This window comes from Aphelocoma coerulescens, chromosome 1, assembly GCF_041296385.1.
Source record: "Aphelocoma coerulescens isolate FSJ_1873_10779 chromosome 1, UR_Acoe_1.0, whole genome shotgun sequence".
Classification (NCBI taxonomy): Eukaryota; Metazoa; Chordata; class Aves; order Passeriformes; family Corvidae; genus Aphelocoma; species Aphelocoma coerulescens.
In genome coordinates this window covers 75,895,925-75,921,943 of record NC_091013.1, presented here as the reverse complement: position 1 = coordinate 75,921,943, position 26,019 = coordinate 75,895,925, and the positions used below count along the sequence as shown (strand labels likewise).

Here is a 26,019-nt window from a genome sequence, read left to right as displayed (position 1 = left end):
GCCTTCAATCTGGTGCTGCCGGCAAGCATGCCAAGTGAACCCTGTCACCTCCTCTGGTTTGTTGGTAAAGATATTAAAAGGACTGGTTCCAGGTCAGACCCCTACACTCCACTTCCACTGGCCTCATTGACCATTATGCTCTGGGGCTGATCAACCCTTTCTTTCACTCATCTTGTCCACCCATCTAGACTGTGGTACCTTAACATAGAGGCAAGAATACTGTGAGAGACAGTGCTGAAGGCCTCACAAACATTTGAAGTAAATACTTCCCACTGTTCTCCCCTCATCCACAGAAAAACCAACAGGTCTGTACCCACAGCATACTATGAGCATGAAATTAAGAGCAGCACTGTAAACCATGTGAACAAGAGTTAATGTAACAGTACTCACATGAAAACTGCAGAAATTATGAAAGCAAAAAAACAACTACTCAGAAACTGAAATCTCTCACTATTACATAGTTAAATACAACACAACTGTGAGAACTAGTATTTTAGACAGCAAAATTATTCCTTCTGTAAGCTGTCATAAAAATTAGAAACCCCTTTTGATGCAGGAGCTCACAGTTCACCATACCAGTTACATCTTGAATCAAAGAGCCACTAATCGTAACTGTAATACATTCACATTAAGGCTGTTTGGAATGACAAAAATTGTATCCTTTGTTATCAAGTTAAATTTCAACAAAGTAAGCTACATAAAAATGAAGAAGCTATTTAGAAGAAGCATCTCAAAGTGTAAATGCTTGCACATGACAGGGATCATCCATCAAAACCACCAAAATGGTTAAACACACACCACCTATTAAAAACAAGCAAGCAAGAATAACAAAAAAAGCCCTGGGAAAAACAGCTTGATTAAAAACAACATTGCAGAATGTTATTTTAGGTAGAAAAGAATCTTTTTAAAAACAGATGTTGCTCCTTAACAATGAAAACAGGATGGGGAAGTATTTCCCATAAACTTTAGCTGGTTAACTAGAAATTGAAAAAAAGGAAAGCAAAATAAGTTTTAAAGCCAACTTTTTAATAGCTTTCTCAATTCACAATTAAAACCAATTGTTCCAAGAACAAGCACGAAGATAAGAAAGAATCGTGAAAGAGCTCAAACAAAAGCACCAAAAAAGCTGATTTTTTTTCTCCCTGATACTCACTATAGAAGAGCAGATGGAATTTGCCACAACAGTCTTTCTCCAGAGGGCTAGAACAGAGACAGCCTTTTATGCAATCAGCATAAGTTAATCTAGATAAAACCATTAACAAGTCATCAAGATCAGACAGTATTCACCCATAATTTCCAGACAAATTAAAATATTAAAATATTAAACAGTTGATCTAACAACTGTAGTGTGAAATTTATTCCCTAAAAGTGCTCTGTAAGACTGCAACGATACTCAAATAGTGTACCATTTAAATAAAAAGATCAGCTTTCTGGGAACAGCCAGGGAAGTTTGGTACACATAAGCCAGGCATGCGCCAAAGGAAACAGTTTAAACTGTAGCAAAACCAGCAAGACTAAGCATATGGATAAATACATGGGAAAAGCCAGTAGCTTTTGTAGTGGTGTTGCCTTTCCCTGGTCTTAAAATTAAGAACCAAACACGGTTTAAGGGAAAAGGGGTTTTTACCTTGGTATTTATTTAAGGGTCCTTAGGGTATACCACTTTGTCCAGGTAGAATGTGCCAAAAAGCACACCAACAATAGATTGTGTATACAATCTACAGACCTTCCAAATTACCATATCTACCAAAGATTCCCCAATGAGAAGCTTAAATGAATAGCATTATATCCCCCCATCCCGAGGAATTCCCCCCTGGATGGGCCTTAGTTTCCAGGATGTGTTCTAGAGAGGACCTTGGTTTCTCAGGATAGCATAGGATGTTCTGGCCCCACCTGCGAGGCCTCCAGGATGTGCGGTCTCCTGGCTTAACAGAATATTAGGACTATTCTAAATTATCTGGCTTAAGAAATTACAAGTATGCATGATAAAAGCACTGAGGATACATAAAAGCTATATGAAAGGGTATATAAAAGGTATATATTAAAAAGGCAAAAAATCATCATGGCATCAGTGGGAAGTCATTACTACTAGTAGCAGCTGAAGAATTGATCAGCTGCTCCGTAAGTGTGATTTCAGTGTCAGGACAGATCTGACTTTTCAAGAAGTTTGGACAAGCTACCTAACAAAAGGTAAGAAACCTCCCAAACAAACTGTGCTAACACAAGACGAAAGAGAAGATCCTACCAGAATTAAATAACTAGTTAAAACAATTACAAGCCAAGAGTGAAAATAAACCATTTTCCATATGAGAGATTTTGCCAGCAGAGCTCCTAGAGCCGGTGTGATTCAGCACACCTAAGGTCTAGAAATCCAGTTTAAAAAAGAAGTCAAAAGGCTTACTAATTATACAAAATTATTTGGCGTGACCAAAAATAAATCTGATCAAAAGGTATAAATGACTGAAGGATAAAATTCCATGTAAATGAAAAAGAAAGCACATAGAAAAAGAAATTACACATGATCACAAAATCATTGGTTGGAAAAGACCTCCAAGATCACCAAGTCCAAGCTTTGACCAAATACCATCAAGCCTACTAAACCAACCATATCATGAAGTGCCACTTCTACTTGTTTTTTGAACACTTCCAGGGACAGTGACTTTACTACTTCCCCAGACAGCCTCTCCAATGCTTAACCAATCTTTCAGTGAATAAATTTTTCCTAATATAAACTTCTGAACTTCTCTTGGTGCAACTTGAGGCCATTTCCCCTTATTCCATCATTTATTATGGGGGAGAAGACCTCCATGAACAACAAAACTGTAGAATGTTTCTTTTCAAGTTACTAACAGCAAGTTTAACACACAACAGGCTCTAAACACAGGGGACTGTTAAGCAGAACTATTTTTTAATACAGGTATCAGTAATTCAAATTACTTTTTTCAAGTTATTTCATAAAGATATACAAGAAAAAGTACAATTCTAATGAAAACAGCATCATCAGACAGCCAAGTAACTACAAGAAATTAAGTGTATTTGCACATTTCTGCTCAAAGTGCATGTCTTTCACATCTTCTACTGCTTATATATTAGTACATCTGAAAAACAGTTCTTGCAGCTGGTATGTCGGTGTCTTTATTGCTACACAGCAAGGTACCAGTCTCTTGCAACGGCAGAGTTCTAGTAAATAGCTGTCAGCAAGTCTATGCGTGACTGAAGTCAAATTACAAATAGTAAAGGAACAGGTTTTTGAACTTAATGCCAGCAAAATATCATGTATCTAATCCATGAAAGAATTACAGACCTTAAGTCTGCTATTATTTTACTATCCATACCATTTACTTTTCGGTCTGCTCCACAGCTTTGTTTAAACTTAATGGTACTTACCAATAACACTTTCCACATATATACAACAGGAAATATTTTTATCTTTAAATTATCTATGTATAATATTACATCTGCAAAATTTATAAATACCTAAAAATGTTACTAGTAAAATTAAATATGCCTTTAGTAACAAGCAACTTGGTTAAGTCCCCTGAAACCTCTGCATCTAACTTTTACAATTACTTATCAAATGCAGCTCTTTCTTGTCAATAAGAAAAGATTTGAATGACTAGAACTGCCTCCTAAGAGAAAAACAGAGTAAAACCCACTACTTTAAAAAAAACAGTAAAACAAACCTAAATGACACACCACATAAACTCATGCTCCCCTCCAATTCCAGAACACGAGAAAGACCCCTCTTTAATTTTCTATGCTCAGAAAGATCTTGCTGACCCCCAAGCACACACAACACGACAGCATCAATGCTTCTGCTTGTTTTCTGGAATGACGTGCCACACCAATTTTGGCCACCTTTCTGCCAGACCAGTTTAAAGCACTGTAATTTTATTCATAATTAAAATAAAAACACCTATATATTAATCTTTATTTAAATTACGTAAGCTACTAACAGCTTAAGAAAACAATCTGCACAGTTATTGAAAGGTACTGAAAGAGGCATGTGCTACAATCAAAACTAATCTCATAAATGAATTATTATAAAGAAAATAATTTCTTGTCTTCTAACACAGTAAGAGCACAGATATTTGTTACAAAGCACTTCACAGATTCCAGTTAAATTCATTGAGTGTTGCTAGGAGAGTGAAGCAGAACAAGTGATTGTAAAAACAACATAGGTTTGCATTTGGTTTTTTTTTTTAAATACACACAAACCCGATAAGAACCACTATACTTTGACGCATAATTTTAGAGGGGATGTCAGGGAAGTCTGCAATTATTATTGAATTCATGTGAAAAACTAGGAAACAGAATATGACAGTCTGGTCTAAAAAGTGAATCAATTACTAAGACGAAAACCCAGATCAAGAAGAACCAAGACTGCTGTGTTAATCCTTCCTGGGCATCACATTACTCAGAAATTCCACATTCTGTATATTTAAATATGGATTTAAAGTAAAGAATGATCACAGGCAGAAGATCTGACACAGAAGATTAATGATAAGTAATGAAGACTATGTGAATGGTCTGTGAATGGCCCAGCATAACACAGGATTAGCATGTCAGAGAACAGTATCTTCTCTCACAACTGCTACATGCCATCACATCACATAACAATGCTAATAAAATGTTAGTCACCATCAAGCCTTAGCCTTTTTAAGATGTAGGCATCAAGTACAGACACATATGGACACAGTAATACAGGAAAAGCAAGAAGTTTTAGTTAATTCCTGAAGTAAAAACATGCATGACATGGAAAAAACTCACCCATTTTTTTAGAAGCATGACAGTCCTTAAAAGATTTAAAAAAAAATCCCTTGTAATTTAATACATTTATACATAGAAGCTAAAAATATTCTAAAAATGAAGCAACTTCAAATGGTCAATACATCTTTAGGGATGGGGAAGAGGTGTCCCAAACAAACACTCAAGGCCTTGCCAACAATATTCATGAGCCTCATAACCAGAGCACCTCATTCAGACAGGTAGCAGAAAACTCACTTCTCTGGTGAAACACCAGTGAGTGTGACTGCTCCTACTACACTATGTTGGCCATTACTGGGTCATAGGTTTGTTTCCTCTTTGATTAGAAGAAAGTATAGAAAGGAAGGCAATAAGCTGGGCTGAGCAGTAATCTGAGAAATTCACTGATAAAATACAGATTCTTATGGTTTCTACCTGGGCTTTAGATAAAACAGCCATTTTGATTACAATCTGTATGTATGATAGCATCTGAAAGCATTATTCAAATAAAGTATAGTCCATTCCTTTCGCTTTAGTGTTGCTGTCTGACATCTCTTAACTTTATATGTCACATGTCAATTTAGCAACCACATATTAAATCCATTTTTCTTGAAGTAATCTTCAATCAAATTTTTCTAAGCTATTATTTTTCCACTTGAAAATATTTAACACCAGAGATCAGAAGCTTTGGGATGCCACTCCCACATCAGCTGGTAACGTCCGTTTTTAAAAATTATTTGGAAGACTTGAAAGGAACTTCCTAAAAGCAATTATGTATTTGGAGGAATACCAAGCAAGAAGTTAGGTACAATGTGCATTCTTATAATATGTGTTGTGCTTCTAGTTTTTCTCAGGTATCAGTGTTATCAACTTAGCTCAATTCAAACATCAATGAAGAGTGCCAACCAAGATGCAATTGTGGAATATTTTGTGTCTCATTTAGCGGGCTTTTTTCCACCCTTGAGGAGCTGGTTTTGGCACAAAACTGAACTCAAAATCCCATCCAAAAGCCCATCTCTCTCTCCTTCCTCTTCTCTCCACCAATACATGCTATATGTATTTCTTATAAAACCAAGCAAATGTAATAAAAATAAAATGAAATTTCAGAGGTTTTAAAATAAGCAATACCAAATAAGATTTTTTGAGTGCCTAGTGTGTCTGCTTAGTAAATTATTAATCCAGGATTGATTTCAATGAAGGGTCAAGTCTAATGGAGCCTACAAAGAAATTACAGCAATGTTTTTCCATATCCTGTTCATGAAATAAAATCAATTTAGCATTTTAATTAGAGAAAACCTTTAAAGAAACATTTAACAGTTGATACTGGGCAACACAATTTACAGTCCTTGAAATTTTATTAATTATTCTAAACCTGTTAATTACCCCCATAGCTAATGTTATGTCTAAATATTAATTCCTTAAAAGAAAATGGCTTCCAGCTAGTCATTAAAGCTTCTACTGAGGGAAGACAAGCTATCTTTAACTCAGTAGCTTAAAAGCCCTGATGAATTATAGAAGGCAAGTAAACAGAATGCATGTAATTACTTTCAGTGTCAATACAAAGTAACTCTTAAAAAATGACATTCCTTTCCAAACTGTATCTTGTGTGCCTTTTCATTACTCATATTTAACATTTTGTACCTATCTACTAAGACACACATTCTCATTATTCATTCAAACATAAAAGTTTGCAGTTTAGGGACCTGTATACTTTACTATGTAAATCACATAATGCTATGTTCTGGTTGGTACAGCAATATCTGTACAAATTAGGTGAAAGAATTTTTAGAAAATTGATTGCTTTACTTACTTGTGCACAGACAACTTGAAGCACATATTTTGTTTCTTTAAGCTATACTACTTACTGTAGAAAGAAAACTATTCCATTGTCTCGAAATCATTTTTCACAGATATTTTTTAGTTTCAAAATAGGATACAGCTCTCCTTTCTTCCTCAAACAGATGCTTGTTTGAATTCAAAATGCACAAAGACGTTCAAAGTGGGAATAGGGTGGCTGAGAACGCTCTTTAGAAGCAAGAGGAAGACAACATAAAACTGAACTGGAAGAAAGAATTAGAAAATTCTTACCTGGGAAGACAAAAATCACAGAATAACCTGAGTAGGAAGGGACCCACAAGACTCATCATCGTCAGCTCCTGGCCCTGCATGGCACCATCCCCAAGAGTCACACCATGTGCCTGAGAGGGTTGTCCAACAGCAGGTCAGAAGTACCAGTGGGCCATTTTCCCATGCTACTCTATATAAGAGCATCAACATAAGATTTCGATATTTATTTTCTTATCTTTTATTTTGATAGGATTATGAATGAACAGATAACAGAGTTGAGAAAGAGATGATAAGCTACTTCTCAGTGCTACAATTTTTTTTTCTTTTAACGTAAACACTACTGCCTTTGGTTCAACTTCATATTAGCTTCTCTTTAGACACCTAAAACACTAAGTGCTCAGGAAAGCTCGGTAAAATTTACTAAAAAAGGATAGTTACATAGCTTGGACAAAGTAGTTCAACTACAATTTTAAAAAATGCCTCTTTTTAGAATCAGAGAGATTTGCCAAAAATGAAGCACGACTCTCCTGTTGGCACAACATACTATCTAGTCTAAGGCCTATTTGATACCATTTCACACTACTATTGCTCAATTACATCTAGTTGTTCTTAAAGACTCTTTGTCTTCTCAAGTGCTTATGGTTCCCCATATTTAACAGGGATGATCTTAATGCCAGTTCTCCTAAATGTGTGAAACATGAACAGGGTTGGACAAGGACTCTAACCAAGAAACACAGTGTTCATCAAATATTGTATCTAAAAGAAGTCTTTCCAGTGTGAGGATGAGGAGCTATAAAGATCACCAGGGTATAAGCTGGCAGCAGCTGTGAATGACTATTTAGGTCCCACGCATAAATAGCTTTGTTCCAGAACCACAGAGAATGTTAAATGACAGCATCAAATTAAACACAAGTTTTTTGGCTTCTTTTTAAGAAAGGCTGTGGGAGTGGAGGAGGACAGACATCAATGTACTACGTTCCCAGGGCTAGAGAAGGAAAGTGCCATCCCTTCCTTTATACTTTCCACTGTCCAGTATTTCTAGTTCTTTGCATCTACAATTATAAACAATATTACGCAGCACTCAAAGTAGGAAGATTTTCTAAGAAGGCAGGAGAGGTGAAAGGCAAATCAGTTTAATTTAACAAGCTTAACTTTTTATAGTACATCTTTGAATAAGGATTAATTGCTATCAACACATCAGAAAAACAAGTTATTTTTAAAATAGATTTTGGTCACTAAGCTTTTAAAAAGTGAGTATAAATACTCACGCTGGAAACGCAGGTCATTTTATATTTTCAAGGCATGGTACCTCAACAAAGTGCAGGTCACAGTTACCTTGGGCATAATGATATCCTTAGATAATCTCAGCTCAGCTTGACATTAAATATTTATCTGAAAGGTCTTGTTACAAAAGAACTTTTCAATAACAATGAAAAGTAATCATAGCTGTTAGCATGAAAAGTTGAAATTAAAAGCTGTAACACTATAAACATTTCTGTTTTGTTAAATGCTTTCATAACACACCTCTTTTATAAAGAGGTTGCACACTACCAAACACACAAAGCTATACCTATACTTTCAGGCTTCCTCTGGTCATTCCATAAAACAAATGGCCAAATAATCCCCATAGTCAAAGACAACCTTGGAGGAATTAACTTCACAAAATGGTGTATCCTTGTCATCAAAAGATCTGAGCATAGGAAGGAGAAGGCCAACCCTGCAAACATTTCTGAGTGTCTTTAAAGTTTATACTTTAGAAGACATAACATAAAGTTTTATGGCTAATTCATCTTGCTTTCAACTGGCCAAGAAAATGGGAAAAGGTGGAAAATTAGGTTGGTGGAGAAAATGAGAATAATATGTCTCAAAGGTTGGAGGATGTAAACTCCCATCCTGGACATGTTTAGGGAGTGAGTTTTACTGTGGTGCTTGATTACTTGTGGAAATATACAGGTGCCTTGCACTGATGGCTAATTCCTTCTTCCTTCTGCTCTTCCTCTTTGTGTTCAGAAAAATGCATCATACAGTTTTTTCCTCCAGTGTTGCTATAAAGTAGCCAACAGCTTCTAGTATCAGAATAAGTTGCTAGCATGACAGAAAGGTTAAAAGGAAATACCACCACCACCACTTAATTTTGCAACTAACCCCAACAGTGCTTATAAAACATTGACTGAAAAGCCATCTTCTTAAGACGACTTGCTTACAACCAGAAACTGAGAGCAGAGACAAGATCCAACACCCAACTCAAAGTAACAGCAAGACGAAAGATGGTGCCTGCAGGGGAGATTCAAATGGAGCTCTCCACGTCCAAGTGTCAGGAGACAAACACTGCCCTGAACTGAAAAAGTGACTACCAACAAGTTGCACTGTTAATGAAATTACCTCCACTGTATGCCTGGCCCCTGGCAGAGTGGGCCATGGGGAAGATGAATTACGCAGAGGGCTCAGCACACTCAGGGATTGCTCTTAATGCCCCGGAATGTGCCTCAGCAGAATGCCCATGTCCGGCACCGCTGGCTGGAATCCAAGCAGATCCATTACCTTCCCTTTATACATCAGCTTACCACATGCTTTGCTGACACCAGAGATATGCCTTTCCTCCTCCTCTTTATTTTTAACTTTAGTATCTTTAACACAACTGAGATGCATACTTCAGGCTATACCATTAAGGAGGATTTTAAACCCAGTTTAGCACTTGGTAAATTATTGTGCTATCTTCCCAACGCTAATCTAATAGTTTTAAAAACAGCCAATTAAACTAACTGATGCCATGAAGATTTTTGCCCTTTCCTTTATACCCCTGTTATACCTTTTTACAACTTCTGTATTCCTAGTGCTTTTTTGCCTACATTCTTGGACTTGTTTGTTAAGCTAAGAGACAAAACATTTTAGAAGCTTCGTAGCCAGAGATCAGTGTGCCCCAGACCCCAAGGTCCTCTCCAGAACACATTCTGTAAACCAAGATAGAACCATCCAGGGGAGAGTTCCTTGGGGAAGGGGGCTCACTTGAGCCTCCTATTGGGGAATCTTTGATAGATATGCTAATTAGTAAAACCTATAATGCTATACCCAATGTTGGGGGAGGAGGAGAGGTGTGGAGACAGAAGACGAAGACAGAGATAGACTTGGTGGGGTACATCTCGATGTATATGACCTGGACGTGTACACCTAAGGATCCTTAAAATAAATACCAAGGTAAAATCCCTTTTCCCCTTCTAACCGTGTGTGACTCCTGATTTTAAGACCAGGAAAAGGCATCATAACAACACAGTTCACACAGATGATTACATGAGTTACAATGAGCTACCTGTACTTTGAACACCAAGTTATCTGCATATGAATCCTTTAAATGTCCCTAAAACCAATTATTTTTGACTCAAAAACAATTACTTCGATTATTTCATTAAGAAAAAAAAATAGTCCTTATCAGGAAGTTTTTAGTATATAGAGGATAGAAAAAAGATAATGATAAATTTCCTTACAAAACTGATTTTCTTCCGTTGTGGATATTTACCCTACCTAGTTGTACCCAAATCTGGTTGAGAAATAGTGTACCTTTGAAATTCTGTGTCTCTTTTGCTCTGGCTCCCAAAGAATCATAATTCTATCCCAGACTAACAGTATCACAAGAACCGAAATATTTTTACTTGGGAAAAAAATAGACAGCACTCCAGAAAGCGCCCTTTTTTTTTTTTTTTCAATAAATCAGCACACACAGTAAGTTGGTTGATAATACACTTATCTGATCTGAAAGATACAGACTGAATTTTGTGTTTTGCTCTATCCAGATCATGGATTTGAGACTAAATAGTTCATATCCCAACCTTCAGACTCTCCTTATTCTGAAAAATTACTTCTCCTCTCGACCCCTGTTGCACACAGTAGAAATCTTCCTAAGATTTGTCAAAACAGCCATATTCCTACTTTGCAGACTACAACTACCTGCTTTGTTTTCAGTGGGAAAAAAACTAATTGAAAAAAAACTTCTGCCCATTCTGCAGCAAACTTACTGCTACAGAATAGTCTGAGGCTTTCTGTACAGAAATGCAGATGCCCAGGACTTACTAGCATAGTTATCATACGCTGAGGTGCAGCCTTGCTGCTTTTAACAAGACCACTAAAAGTCCACACCAAGCCTGGCATTATGAACACAGCTGTTCATTCCTATGCTAATAAGGTGAAGAATTAGAAAAAACCGAACTGCAACACTACACTCCCACACCACCACAAAAAATAACAGGGGGAGCTTTTATTCCCACAGTAAAATCTCAATTCAGGATTCATAGCTCAGGTGTCATAAGTTTACACGTTTTGCTGCAGTACATGAAAACCCTGTTATTAACAATTAACTCAACATACAAGATGCTACAAAAACAACTGACATAAAAACAACCTAAGTTTATATTTCTAAATTATTTCCATGTAACAAAAAATTCCTTCTCACTGTTTTTTCTCTTTTTTCAAACTTAAGATCTTCTCAAGCTGCTTCTGCACAGGAAGTGATCTTCTCCCTCTTTCTCCCTGAAGGTCAGTAGCCCTCAACAAAGCAAGAAAATAAGTCATATGGAGCAAACTCAAACTATTACGAAAGGAGTAGGATATTAAATGGTAGCCAACTAGGAATTCCACAAGATTAAAGCAGTCGTCAATTTCTACAGCCTTTTTTCTATCACTACAGGCTTGTTTTTCACTGTGGTAAGTAGTACCCCTTGGCACTTCAGTGAGGTTTCTCGCCTTGTGATATAACAAATGCCACCAAAGAACTCATCAAGGCTCCTTCCTGCACTTGACTCTAAAGTCTAAACTCTAAAGTAAAGTGTATTTATACATCAATCCTTCCATTTAGTTTCATCATGAATACTAGCAAAGCATTTGATATCAATAAAGTATTAAAGGCCATCATTAAAAACAGTCCTGTGGAGAAGGACTTGAGGTATGGTTGGTAAAAAACTCAACATGAGCTGTCAGTGTCCATTTGCATCCCAGAAAGCCAACTGCATCCTGGGCTGCATCCAAAGCAGCATGGCCAGCAGGGCAAGGGAGGGGATTCTGCCCCTCTGCTCTGGTGAGACCAGCACAGTAATGGTGCTCCCAAAATAAGAAGGACACAGAACTGTTGGAGTAAGTCCAGAGGAGGCCATGCAGTTGGTAAGAGGACTGGAGCACCTCCCCTATGAAGACAGGCTGAGAAAGTTGGGGCTGTTGAGCCCACAGAAAAGGTTGTGTGGAGACCTCACAGCAACCTTCCAGTGTCTGAAGCGGGCCTACAGGGAAGCTGGAGAGGGATTCTTTGTCAGGAACTGCAGTGATAGGACAAGGAGTAATGGGCACAAGCTGAAAGAAAGGCAATTTAGGCTGGATTTTAGGAAGAAATTCTTTACTGGGAGGGTGATGAGATACTGGAACAGGCTAACCACAGAAGCTGTGAATGCCCCAACCCCGGCAGTGTTCAAGGCCAGGCTGGATAAGGCCTTGAGCAACCTGGTCTAGTGAGAGGTGTCCCTGCCCATGGCAGGGCGGTTGGAGATGATCTTTAAGGTCCCTTCCAACTTGTAATATTCTACAATTCTATGAAAGTCACATTATCGTTCACAATACTGAGAAAGAATCTCATCTTTCACTTAAATGCTTCTAGCCCTTACGATCAGAACTTTCAGGCCTGGAGGTTCAAAACTAGTAAAAAGAATCCACACAACCTTAAATAAAAACATTACATTTTCATCCAGTTCAATTTTAAGGCTTGATTTATGATTTCTGAACACATATGACAAGTACATCATCCTACCATGAAATTTCACTTACTCTCTTGTCAAAGCACTGTTTTATCATTGCTATGTGGTACAGAAGTTGCTCATGAATATATATAACAGCTATATAATTTCTTTTAATGTCAGACATTTCATGGATACCTACTTTATGAATAACACAAAATGAATTATGCTATTTCATATACTTATTGCATAGAATAACATTTTTTGAGATAACTGCAACAACACAGGGTGCTTTCCTCAGTGCCTTAGGCATATATCAGTTCCAAAAATACAGTAGAGAAGTCCCTGGAGAAGAAAAGATCCACTTTCTTATCCCCTGCTTCCTCTATTATAAAAGTATTATATTAAACAGGAATATTGCAGGACCAATATTATAAAGGAATAAAAGAAATTTTTGCTACAAAAGCTGAACAACTGCTTTTATGAACTGCCTATAGGAGAAGTTTCACACAATCAGCAAAGTATCTCAACATAGAAAATGATTCAGCTGATGCATAGGCATGCTTTGCATAGTGTTGCTAGCATGTCACCTTCAAATTCTTATGAAAACTATTCATGTTCTCTGCTCCTTGCAAATTATGGCCTGAAGGACCAATGCCCTATCCACAATTAAAAGCACATCATTATTGTCTCATGGCTATGTCAACATAACCTGATCATCATCAGTAACTCATCATCTGTCTATTCAAAGTTTACCAACAGAAAAGACATGTTCTACAGCTTGGTGTGGTGGCCAAAAGCTTGTGCAATCTTCCCAGTTACAAAAGCTGCTCGAATAAAGGATTTTGGGTCCATCAACTTTGTTTTGCCACTCACTCACAGGGACACTCAGTGGGCCAGAAGCATCCCACGAGCATGCAGTGATGGGAAACTTACAATCTCCAGGTCTGACATAGCAGGATAACAGCCTAATCACGACCTCCAGAATGCAAGGAATACTGTATGCATGAAGTTTTATACACTTTGAAGAACTGCAAGCAACTTTTAAATCCACTTACAGTGGTCTAGTCAGATCAGCTGGGTGTTTGCGACGGCCAGAACCGGATGTACGTAACATGAATTCATCGAGGTGATACACAGTCACACACACACTACTGAACCATATGGAAGGGTGTCATTCCATCTTATTAATACCACATCCAGAATTTAATCCCTACGCAGCCTGGCCCAGAGCCACTGTGTCTGCTTTCCATTACTCATCACCTTCTAACTCTGCATTCAAAGCTGAGCCCAGAGCAGTATGTTTGCTTCAGCAATGGAAGCAGTTTTGCTTCCTGCTGGCACATCAGCCCCTCACATGGAGTCTGCTGCTCCTGGAAGTGATGGAGAGTGACCTAACCCACAGGCTACAGGAGATGAAGAAGGAATAAAGATGCCCCATTACTCCCACAACTACAGTCTCACAAATCCTATCCACAAAGGATTCAGCCATGTGATGACTCTCAGGATAACCACTCCCTGTTTGCTGTCAGTACCAGAACTCTGCAACGCTGGAAGTGGTACCTCCAACCACAGAGAGAATGAGCATACCCTGCAAGGAAAAACCCATCTGTACTGGAAAACAGTACACTCCTTTAAAAGTTTTACACCAAGGAATCTGACTACGGTTCCATGATTTCTGACAATGCACCTTGATTGCATTGCTGTCATTTCAAGAAGCAGTACTGTCAAGGGACTCTGCACTGCAGATAATAAAGTGAGGCACCCATGAAAAACATTCAGTAAACAAATGGTGTATTATCAGTGAAAGTGCATTATTTTCCATAAGACTGTTTATATAAAGAATCTAGTATTTATTGCTATACAATCTCTGCTCAATTAGCACATCCAACAGTTCTGGTGCACCTAAATATTTAGATTTTTCTTTATAGTTTTCATTGTTGTGGCTGAAGAGAAGCAAGAACATAAAATTAAAGAATAACAATGCAACACCATTTGGCAATATGACATTGTCAGTTTTCCAAATTTAACAGCAGTTAGGAAAAACGTATGTCAGCAATTTCCCACAGTATTCTTCTGGAAGATTGAGCAGGAACATTACATAAAATCGGTATATTCAGAATAAAAGAAAACAGTGTGTTCTAGGAAAAGTAATTTTATACCCTTTACACTGTTTATCATTCATTATGGTTCTTCAGCTAAACTAAAATCTAAAGTTTTAAGGGATTTTTTTTAAATGCAGAAACAGAAGACTTGCTTTAGTTTTTGCTATTTTTGTTTTCCATGTTGAGTCCTTCCCATAGGTCACAGCCTAAATGCTGTTACTTATGACTTTTTAGATCTTTAGTACTCTTTTTCAAGAAATTTCCAGGAAAGAGCTCAAAAAGACAAGCACAAATGCCTTTGCATAAGTGCTTAGCTACATCTCTATGTGAAAAAATTAACAATTGGTTTTTTTTCCCAGGAGAAATACTGCAACAGTAAAACACACACATACAATAACAAGCAAGCTATAAAACCAAACTCCAGCTCTGACATAATACAGAAGTTGGTTTAATTTGAACGACAAATTACAACACACATTTTACCTGTGTATGACAAAATAGGGTGTATTTCACTATTATAAATTATTCCAAACATATTTTAAGATTTTGTTGAGAAGTTTCCATATAGGATGGTCTGTCTACTCCAATTCAAATGAAAAGAGTTCACAGAGCTTAAAAAATTCTCACTTAAGTAAAGAAAAAAACAGCAGCATGCTCTGCCAGATAATCTAGTGGAGGGTTAGAAGAAAATAGTGGCAGACAAAACAAGTCACAGTGCAGGAAAAGCATCTACACATTGCAGAGCTCACTCAGCTGAACACCACTGGAATCCGCATATTGTTTTAGTAGCTCTCTTTCCATCACTCACTTGTTCCTTATGTGCTTATAAACATCCCTGGCCTAGCCACAGGATTTCTGTAGAATCAGAACATGAAAGACTTAATTTTTCTGACTGCAAACTTGCTAAAACGTATCCACATTTTCCAGGTAGCTGCTGTAGCTGTACCATTGAAAAAAAGTATTCCCCTAAATTACATTAGTGACACAAACATTTCAGAAAGACAAACCAGATCTTGCACTTGTCTGAAGCACTGAAAAAGGGTTTTCTCTGATCTGTGCAGGTTAGCAATAAAACTTGCTTTTAAAGCACACAAACAAATAACTTCCCAGGATGTTCTGCTGTGGACACAACTGTGCTGTTCATGTCTGGAAAAGAATTAATTCTGTGTTTTGGATTTGGAAAAAGTGTTGATACCCACAGGGATGTTTTCCTAACTGCTGAGGAGGGCTCACACAAAGCCAGGGCCTTTTCTGCCTCTCACCCCAGCCCACCAGTGAGTAGACTGGGGGTGCACAAGGAGCTGGGAGGGGACATAGCCCGGACAGCTGACCAAGGGGTGTCATATGGCACCATGCTCAGTGTATAAAGCTGGAAGCAGAAGGAGGACAAGGGGACGTTTGGAGTAATGGTGTTTGCCTCCCCAAGTCACCAATATGCATAGCAGAGCCCTGCTCTCCTGGGGATGGCTGAACACTTACCTGCCCATGGGAAGTGGTGAAAAAAATCCCATTTTGCTTTGTTTGCACACGCAGCTTGCACTTTACCTGTTACACTGTCTGTATCTTAACGCACAAGTTTTCTCCTCTTTACTCTTCCAGCTCCCTCCCCCAAGGAGAGAGGGAATGAGGGGCTGTGAGATGCGTAGTTGACAATCGGGATTAAATGATGACAACAAAAGGTAGGAAAGTTTCTCTTAAGTGGAGATGGATCTCATGAAGAACATCTAAGAACCACAGTACCAAGCCTGAATGAGTTCCAGAACTGTTTGGATAATACTTTCAGGCACATAGTGCGACTCTTTGGGATGGTCCTGTGCAGGGCCAGGAGTTGGATTTGATGATCCTTCAGGGTCGCCTTCAACCGAGCTTATTCTGTGATTCTGTAATGTGAATAACTAAGCCAAGAATTAATTCTCTTCATTTGCTGCTTATTGAACAGTACAGATTTAATATTAATGCTTTACATTAGATAAAATCATCTAAATTGATCTGGGAAATGCTGGTTTTAAATTGATACATGCTGCATATTGTGTTTTTCATCTTTTGGAGATTAGTGTTTCTTCCTGCTGTTCCACAGCTTCAGCAGAAGCCTATAATTGTTTACTTACTCCCAAACACAGCAGTGATACTACTGTATTCCCTGATGCCTAAGACCATCAAGCCTATTTTTCAGTAAAAAAGGTGCCAGATGTTTTATCCATCAGCTTTACTGCATTTCCAAGTAAGAACTATAACCTGAGGGAAAGTCATTAGAGTGTAATGAGCAAGGGAAAACATTTCATCATGACAACCCCAGGCTATTGAGACCACTGTCTCTTTGCATTTAAACACTATAAGGCAATAAAGTAAAGAGCACTTTCTTAGTCTACATGCCGAGCATAATTTTGATTTTGCATTGCCATTAAAAACACCAAATTACTAGACAAGTCCACAGTTGCTTCAAAAACAAGCCCAGAGAGGACTGGTACAGAAGCTGCACTGTATCTCCAAACCAATTATTCTGTCAGCTATGCTATTAAGGTTCGTTATATAAAAGGAAAAGCAGACTGTCAGATAATGTGGTCAATACGTAACCATTAAGACTTTTCTCTCCTGAAAAATAAAGTTCATTTTGGCAAATTTGTGAGATCATAAAATATAATTACAAAGTCCATTTCGTGATGGGGAGCAACACAATATGACAGAACTTCATGCTTTTTGCCTTGGCAAGATCTCACATCAGCGAGCCCATGCAGTCAAGTTCAAAGCCCAGCCTGGTCTGGCAGCACACAGACCTCTGCCTCTTACAGGGCCACCAGAAGAAACTTTTGATAGAACTTCAGGCAGATTTCGTCCTTTAAATTCTGAGCATATCTGTCCATTTAGACTGGAAACTTTCAAAATAAATTCCATAATTTCTCTACTAACACATTCTTATATTTATTTTTTATTATTGTATTCACACAGTCTGTATTTTAAGTATATTTTATACATATGCATACATATCCTTACTAATATATCTAAACTTGCATTACAAATATATATGTACATAGCTTTACATGCAGCTCAGTATATGTTGTTTTAATATTACAGCATTATTTGTTAACATATTATTGTAATATCACAGTATCCCCAATAAAAGGCATTATCAAAGAAAATGCCTACTTTTAAAAAAAAAGGAAGATTAAGAAAAAAGTATTTGGAAACATCAATTTTCTTCATTTCACATAACTTTTCCATCTGTGCTAGAGTTTGTGCAGTTTTTGGAGGCAGATGAAGGAGTTTCTCTGATGATTTGGCAAAGGAGCAGGGAAGGTATCAGTACCGATAATGTTTATTAGCTACATCTGCCAAAAGCGCTTTTTATAGACTACATGAGTGCGAGACAGTCATTCTTGAAATTTCTCCTGCCCTGAAAGGGACACAAACCTTGAGGAATGACTTGAAATGACGTCTGGTGTTTAAAGCTGACAAGACTCCCTTCTCTTGTCTTTTAGTTCTACGTGTAATAAAAAGCTCAGTGAGTAGCACCAAGGAGCTACAGTCTACTATGTGTTCTGAATGAGCATTTCACACAGTTCCATCTTGGATGATTATCTAAACTAGATTCTGAGTTATTTGTTCTTTCTGCCTAGATTATGTTTCCAAAATGCTGAGCCACTTGCCAGGAATATTCAATCAGCCACAATGTTACACAAAAGTCTACAAGTAAGTGTAATACAGAGCTCTCACACTAACCCAGCAAACGCATTTGGAGAACAGTACAAAGCAGCAGCAATAGGAGAATAGTCACTACAGCTTGTACAGAACAGACCTTTTCTTACAAAAACTAAAAAAAGAAAAGGTAATTATCAATATGCTCAAAGTTTCTAGGAAAAAAAAAAGGCAAACAGAGCTTCCATCTAAGAAACCAAATGAGAAAGAAACTTTGTAAGATCTACATTGAAACCATCTACTGTATTTACTGGAGAAAAAGTCTTATATCACCAGTAAATAGATGTTAGTTTCTTCTAGAGGTTCTTTTCTTTAAAATCAGAATATTATTTTGTGCAACTCTTCCTAATCAATCTATTTTTTCTTTTCAGGCAAGTTATTTTATCTGTTTATGTTTGTCCATTAACATAAACAGCCAAAGATTCTCAAACACTAACCTTTTACTGCATTAGCTAAAACACAAAACCATGCAGCTTAACTCACCCCATCTGTCCAAATCTGTCCAAAAATGTATCAAAGTGCCTAGAAAGAATGTTAGTTAGATTTTATTTAATCACTGGAGTCATATAGCAAGAGTGAATTCAAGGAAAAGGTGACAGATCAGATGAAAGATAGATAGCTAAATTTTAACCTTGATCTCTAAGATTACATTTGACATCATGTTGTTTTAGTATCAATGAAGACACCTGCACAAAGAATCTCCATGCACACAGAGAAGGGAATAAATGTAAATATTTTCAAAGCCAGGAACTTCAGGATATAAATATTTCACATTCAAAAAGCTGAAAAGGATACTGAAGTAAACGCCACTTACCACCATATATTTAAAGTTGTGAAACAAATGCACATACATAAGTAATATGTAAGGTTTAATTAATTATAACATCATGGTCCTACAGATTCCACACTCCCTATACCACATTCTATTTTAGGTACATAACGTGACAATGTCTGTATGTCACTAATGCTGAGAATGATGTTTGTGATATATTTAATATCCCAGTTATTGATTTAGACTGCTTGATGGATACCTGATACATACAGTATTTCCATAACACAGTGAAATACAGAATTAAACAAGAGGTAGCTAAGGTTACCCCCACTGGCTGCACAAGAGGAACAGTTTCAGAAATACTGAAGCATACTTAAGATAAAGAAAAAAGATTGGGATAGGCTGAGCTAGCACTCTAATTGCAGGGGAGATGCATATTTATCAATGCTTAAAAAGAGGAGCAATGTTGTTTAAAAATGCATGTTTTGAGCACACACTATTTTCAGAATATTTTGAAACTATTATCCAAAACTCATTCATTGAAGATGAATTTGGAGGCAACAATGTTACAAGTCATTTACACTTGGAACCAAACCAATTGTAGTACTTCAGTTTACTTCTAGATGCACAGTTAAAAAAAAAAAAAAAAAGGAATATATTCACATGATATACCTGAGTTAGAAGGCATGTGCACAAATTATGTTAAACTGTCTCTTTCAGATAGGTACCTGAACGATTTCATTTAAAAAATGACTACCCATTTTCTGTTCAGCAAATCTATTGAATGCATTTACCTACTGAGATGACTGCCTTGTCATGACCTATGACAACACTTTTTTTGGTAATATTTATTGACATAGTAAATATAGTAGTAAAGATACAGTGGAAAATAAACCATGAAGCTGGCAGAGAGATGGATGCTACCACGTGCCAACAAGAACACTGCCTGCAGCTCACCACAGCTGGATAAGGAGCCTCTCCAGTGCTGGGCACTGCTGGAAAGGAACACCAGGGGTTCAAAGCACCTTGAATCCAACTGGATCCTCCTCCAAAGGCTGCCAGTCTTGCAGGCCCTTCATCAGGAAGATTTAAAGGCATCATCCTGTAGATGGTTCAAGGATACAACCTGAAGATGCAGTAAGAATCCTCTAACACCTTCCCAACTATGCTACAACCAGAACAGAAATCTAGGGCTGTGCAGGGAACCACTACCTGGCTCTGCGTGCTGTGTCCTGCTCCACTCAGAACAGCAGCAAGGAGAACAATAACCAGCAGCAAGATAAGATACAAAAAGACAGAAGGACAACATTTTGAGGAAGTTGTCCCTTCCTTTAAGGAAGCTGTAAAGCAAGACAGCGATTTAAAAACCCAAAGAAATAAACAAACAATCCTTGCCTAAAGATGCTCCAACCCACAACAGCAATGATAATTTTCATTACTTTTACATGGCATTGTTTTACTACATAGATTTTAAGTATTAATAACGTAACCCTGTGGTCAGGTTCACACAAGATGAATTCCACTGAGTCTTCTCTGAGGCCTGCAAGCCATCACTAAGCAGCTTGTTTGATGTGGATTACAAACATTTGCACTAAGTTTCAAAAGCATGTTAAAACATTATGATGCAGACTTATGTTATACATGCTTAATTTTACTTAGTGAGCATCCCAGTACTCATCTATGTGCATCTGCATTCTCAATCAATTTCTAATAGAATAAAGACTTGAAGATAAACACTTTAAAATATTACTTAGGAGAAAAGAAGCTATCCTGGCATTTTTACTCCATCAAAAGCAGGCAAACTTTTTCTTTTGATGATACAGTAAACACAAGAATCCTCTTGTATGTTTCTTAGATTAGACTGCATATATCCTTTCTGGTTCTATTTTAGAACCACACTCCTCCCTCCAGGCAATTCTATACATCATTACAAATCCTTATGCAATTTTATCCCAGATTCTATGTTTATCAAGACACCTCATCTTAATAGCAATGTTCTTTCCTCAGCATGAACCAGGCTTTTAAAACATTGCAAAGATGCCTCACAAAAATTCCCATTCTAACACAATTCATCAGTGTCTCACAATTCAAAGGACTAACATGTAACTTTGTAGGAATCATTATTAATGTATAAGAAATACGCTCTTTTTTTCTATTTGGTGACTGAATTTAAACATCACGTGTATTTTTATCTGGCCAAAAAATCCTTTACACGCAGTTATTATGCACAGCTTACCTTCCTAAATAACACTATTCCAAAAAGAACCCCAAAACCACATAAATATAGTGAGTGAGAAAGTGTGGCCTAGAAGCAGTGTATGCATAACTTAAGTCATAAACTGATCCTAGTAACTACGGATATGTAAAAAAACAATTAAAATCCCAGAGTTATGCACTTCTTTGTTCCACTGCTCCATAGAAACTAATTCAGATGATTTAAAGAAAATGCTGTTTTGACCTGCATGCAACTGATTACAGTTGTTTTGGATGTTTTTGCCAGAAGTTACCAATCAAACAAATATATACTAGACAGGTAACATGCTTATAGCAGACATTATTTTGAAAATTTTTTATTGATCTGGGTTGGAAATCTTACCTGAGAAGAAACCATGCACAAAATATTGGAGCTTGCCTAAAACAACTATATTTCAGCGCTCAATCTCTTTGGAGACACAGCTCACATCTCAAAGCGTCACCAAAAAACACAGGCAGGATTACAAAACTTTTAAAACTATTTTTATCAACTTCCTCTGGGAGTCCAGAGGCTTTTACTAAACCCTTGATAAACTTAAGTTGTATTTAATATATATGCTCTCCCTAGATTATCCTGTGAGCTGCTGTACTGAGTTTCCCATAGCCCTAAGATTTGTTTATATACTATTTTGCCTTTCCACAGTGACAGAACCAAGGGAGCATTCCCTGAACAAACCAGCATTTGGAGAATCTTTTACAGTATCCTGGTTTCTTTAAACAATGTACATTTTTGTACACACATTTTTGTGGTGGGTACACACAGAGACCTGGAAAACAAATCTAAGCTCTAGTTTTAATCACTCAAAGTTTTTTACTCCCAGTTGTTCAGAATAACAGTTTTCATATTGTGACATACAAAGTCGCCACTCCCATGTAGTGTGTGGGTAGTGTGACATACAGAGTCACCACTGCCATCTTTGCATCTCTTAAGAATCATTGACACTCGAAAAATGATGAAACATTTAATGCAGTTTAAAGTGAAATAAAAAAATTAATGCAGTACAAAATAGAATTGTTTCAATAACTGTATTTTAAATAAAATTAGAATTTCAGAAACTTAAAAATATTTTATAAATTATCACAAAGTGTTTGTTAATTGTTATAAGCACTATCTTAATATTTTCAGTATGATGAAATACAATGTATGTATTTAAGACCTCCAGGACAAAAACTGAGTCTCCTCTGATCTGGAATAACTGAAGAAGATTACTGATGCAGAACAGTAGCAGTAGAAAAGGTAAGAGAAAGAGAACCAATTACACTGCAATCATGTAACAGTATTAACAAGAATTGACCCCAAAAAAGGCTTTTAGTAGGCTATGTTTTCCTCTTTACCTCAGGTAAGCTTTATCAAATATTTAAGTGCCAGCTAATGCTCCTGCAACCCTAAACAGAGAATGCTGAAACACGATAATGTTTATAAGCAGACAAGACTTTGCACACATAAAGCTTCATATATGTGCTAGTAACAACTCCAGTCAGTCTCATTTGGAAAACAGTGACTTAGACTCGGCACAAATTGTGACACACTGCAGGGATGGCAACTTTTCAAGGGCAAATCAAATGATATTCTTTCTGAAGCAAGTGACCTACACATGGCCATAAAAAACTCAGCAGGGGCAGGATATACTGCCTCTGGCAGCCTGCTGCTTCTCAGAACTTTCTTATCATTTGCAGTTCGCGCGCGTCCAAGATCGAACCCGCAGTCCGTTGGGAAGTTCCTAATTTAGTTGGAGTGGGCCATGTTAGGATAGCAAACTGCAAGCTCTGAGAGAATCAAGGCACAAGAGACGATACTGCAAGTCTGATCAAGGTTACAAACCATATACCATTGTGTCATTTGAATTCCACTACTGAAGAAGAAAAGTAGCCTGTATAGTACCAATGCAGTGTGCAGTGCTGTGTGAACATTTTTGACCTGGCTGTGTTGGTTAGGATAATAGAAGAAGCACTTCTAGGGAATTCAACATAAATCCCTATTCTGAGTTACACTGCTAGAACAAAAGCCCTTATTCCCTCCCTTCTTTTTTTCTCCTCTAGATACAAGCTGATTAGCTCATTTTATTAAAAAAAATGAAAACTGATCTAGTTTTTCCCAACACAAGCTATATCTGGTTTGGGTATTGTCAGTATAGCTTCACTGGTAAATAACAAGTGTAGATAGAACCAAACCCTAGTATCTATAAAAAAAAAGTTTCAGAAATATTATATTCATTTTTTGCTATAATAATCTTTGTAGCATTTAACAATCAACACTTACTCCAACATATATTAGTTATATGTTTCTAAACAGTAGGTCAGCAAATGGAGATAGGGAATGAAGGTAACTTCATAAATCATGAAAGACTACATCTGACATAATATTACATTAAATATAGGAAGTTTTATTACTGAAATGTTAACCACTTAGTGTACACTAAGAACAGATAAGTGAAAATAGTGACAAAAACCTGGCCCAAAGTTTTACAGAAAACCCTGAACTGAAAATTTATTGTCAGAATAAACAATTATATTAAAACACCGTAACCCAAGATAAGCCACTACAAAATAAAACAGACACTATCCATACAACTCACAAAAAGAAAACAGATTATCTGACCCTGCAAGACCATTGATTCTGCATAGACTCATACACAGGCTGGATTTCATTTAATCTGAGCGTAAGTCAGAAGTGCCACTAACCAATATGAGCAGGATTAAACCCACTCCAGCAAGAAGAAAGAACTGGAATTAAAAACAGATTTAAAAACCTACATGCCAAAGGTATCAGTCTTTGATTTTAGAATATTCAAAAGCTTTAGAAGAAAAAAAAAAAAAGTAAATACTGAATTTTAAAAAAAATTATATACTTTGGCATGCTGTTTGCCAGCTTCACTAGAAATTGTATGCTAAAATTGCCTAGAACAAGGAAAAGCTGAAAAACATCTGACTGCTTTGACAGAGACTAGTTTTAGCGAGCAAAACTGAAAATCTAAATAGAATTACTGACTTCAACTACTTAACCTAAACAAACAGGACATATTTCCAGTGAAGTCTGTCTCTGCAACAAAGTTACTAATGGTAGTTAAGTCTCACTTAGGACAAGAATGAAAATTACTCAGTGGCTCAAATTATGCTTACACCAGAGTCACATACAGACATGACATTGGTCTTAATGACAGAACTTTTTAAACATAATGTAATGCTGCTGAAAAGCATAAAATCTTATTATATTGGTTCTTTACAGCATGAAGATACATTGTCACTTTGTCAGTTTCACTCTGTCAAATATTTTAAATTACGACCTATTTTGCAGTAATTCAACAGTCAAGACTATATTACCAAGGAAAATTGAGAAGCACTGTAGCATAATCTCACAGCATTCTCAGGAGTAACCAGTAGGCCTTGTTGATGAGACAGAAGTATAAACACTTCCACTACATGCTCCTCTGTTACAAAGACAATGAAAATTAGGCTGTTTAATTTCAAATACTTGCCTTAACCTGTATTATTTCACACACCATGCTGCCAACATTCCCACTACATAGCATACTACAACAGGAACAAACAGTTCCATATTGTTTGTCAGCATAAATTCAAGCAAGGCTGGTTAAGATTAGTCACAATGAAAAGGCATAATAACAGAAAATAAGGTTATCCACTATGAGAATGTGAAAAGAATCTCCATTTCTCAGGATTCCACAAACTCTGAACTGAAAAAAAGACGGCTTCAAAACTTGTAATAAAGGTGACATACTTGTTTCAACACTGTTTCACTTTGGAATATTTTCCATCAATCAGAAGCCACAAGTCGCATCTAAACTGCCTAAAAGACTTGCAGCGTGCCTCTTTGGCTCTATCACTCTGTTCCTCTGTACACTCTGTTGTGTGTAGCTTTCACAATCCACTTGCAGCATTATGCTCTGCATGGTCATTTCTTAGGTAGTTTAAAAAAGTGCAGTAATGTACATTACCTGCAGGAATATGGCGTACAATACGTATGGAGAACTAGCTTCTTCAAAAATCACTTTACTGGAAAACTGAAAAGTTCAAATTGAACTACTAAACATTTGCAGAGTCCAGCAATTTACTGTCTCCAAAACCAAATCAGTTAAATAGGTCCTAGACTTTTGGACTTCCTCCTGAGAATTATTAAAAGCATACTCGTAGGACTGTCCATGTGTTACATGGAAGTTCTCTCCATGAGAACACATCAGCACCAGAGTGACACCCCTTCACTCAACACCCTTCAAAAGTGATTACTTCCCACATTTAACACTTTTTATATATACCTACATACACATCTATTTAAGCAAGAGTTCCATGCATATATGAAATTGGTCTCAAAGATTTAAAGGACTTTTAAAATGTAATGCAATGCTGCTTAAAAAACTCACATAATTAAACGTAAAAACAACAAAAAGATACGTTTTCAGTAGGACATCTACTAAGTAATAGATGCTTTCCTAGCTAGGAGATGTATACAGAAGATTAAAGTATAGCATGTGCTGTCTAAGGAACCAGGACTACTAGATAATCTATTTAGAAAAATGCTTATCTAATAAAAATTGAGTTTTCTAAGAAGACATAGCTTAGATATCTTCCACACTGAATACTACAATATTAAAAAAAAAAATTTAAAATATCATTCTTTGTTCTTGACTCAAGAATAAAGGTTGTCCTCAAGAATAAA

The 26,019-nt window shown here is 36.9% G+C and overlaps 1 protein-coding gene across 2 annotated transcripts in view; it reads right to left on the bottom strand.

Annotated features, from left to right (window-relative positions):
- MICU2 (mitochondrial calcium uptake 2) overlaps positions 1-26,019 on the bottom strand; it is a 145,965-nt gene that overhangs the window by 118,797 nt on the left and 1,149 nt on the right. The gene's annotated exons all lie outside the window — the stretch shown is intronic.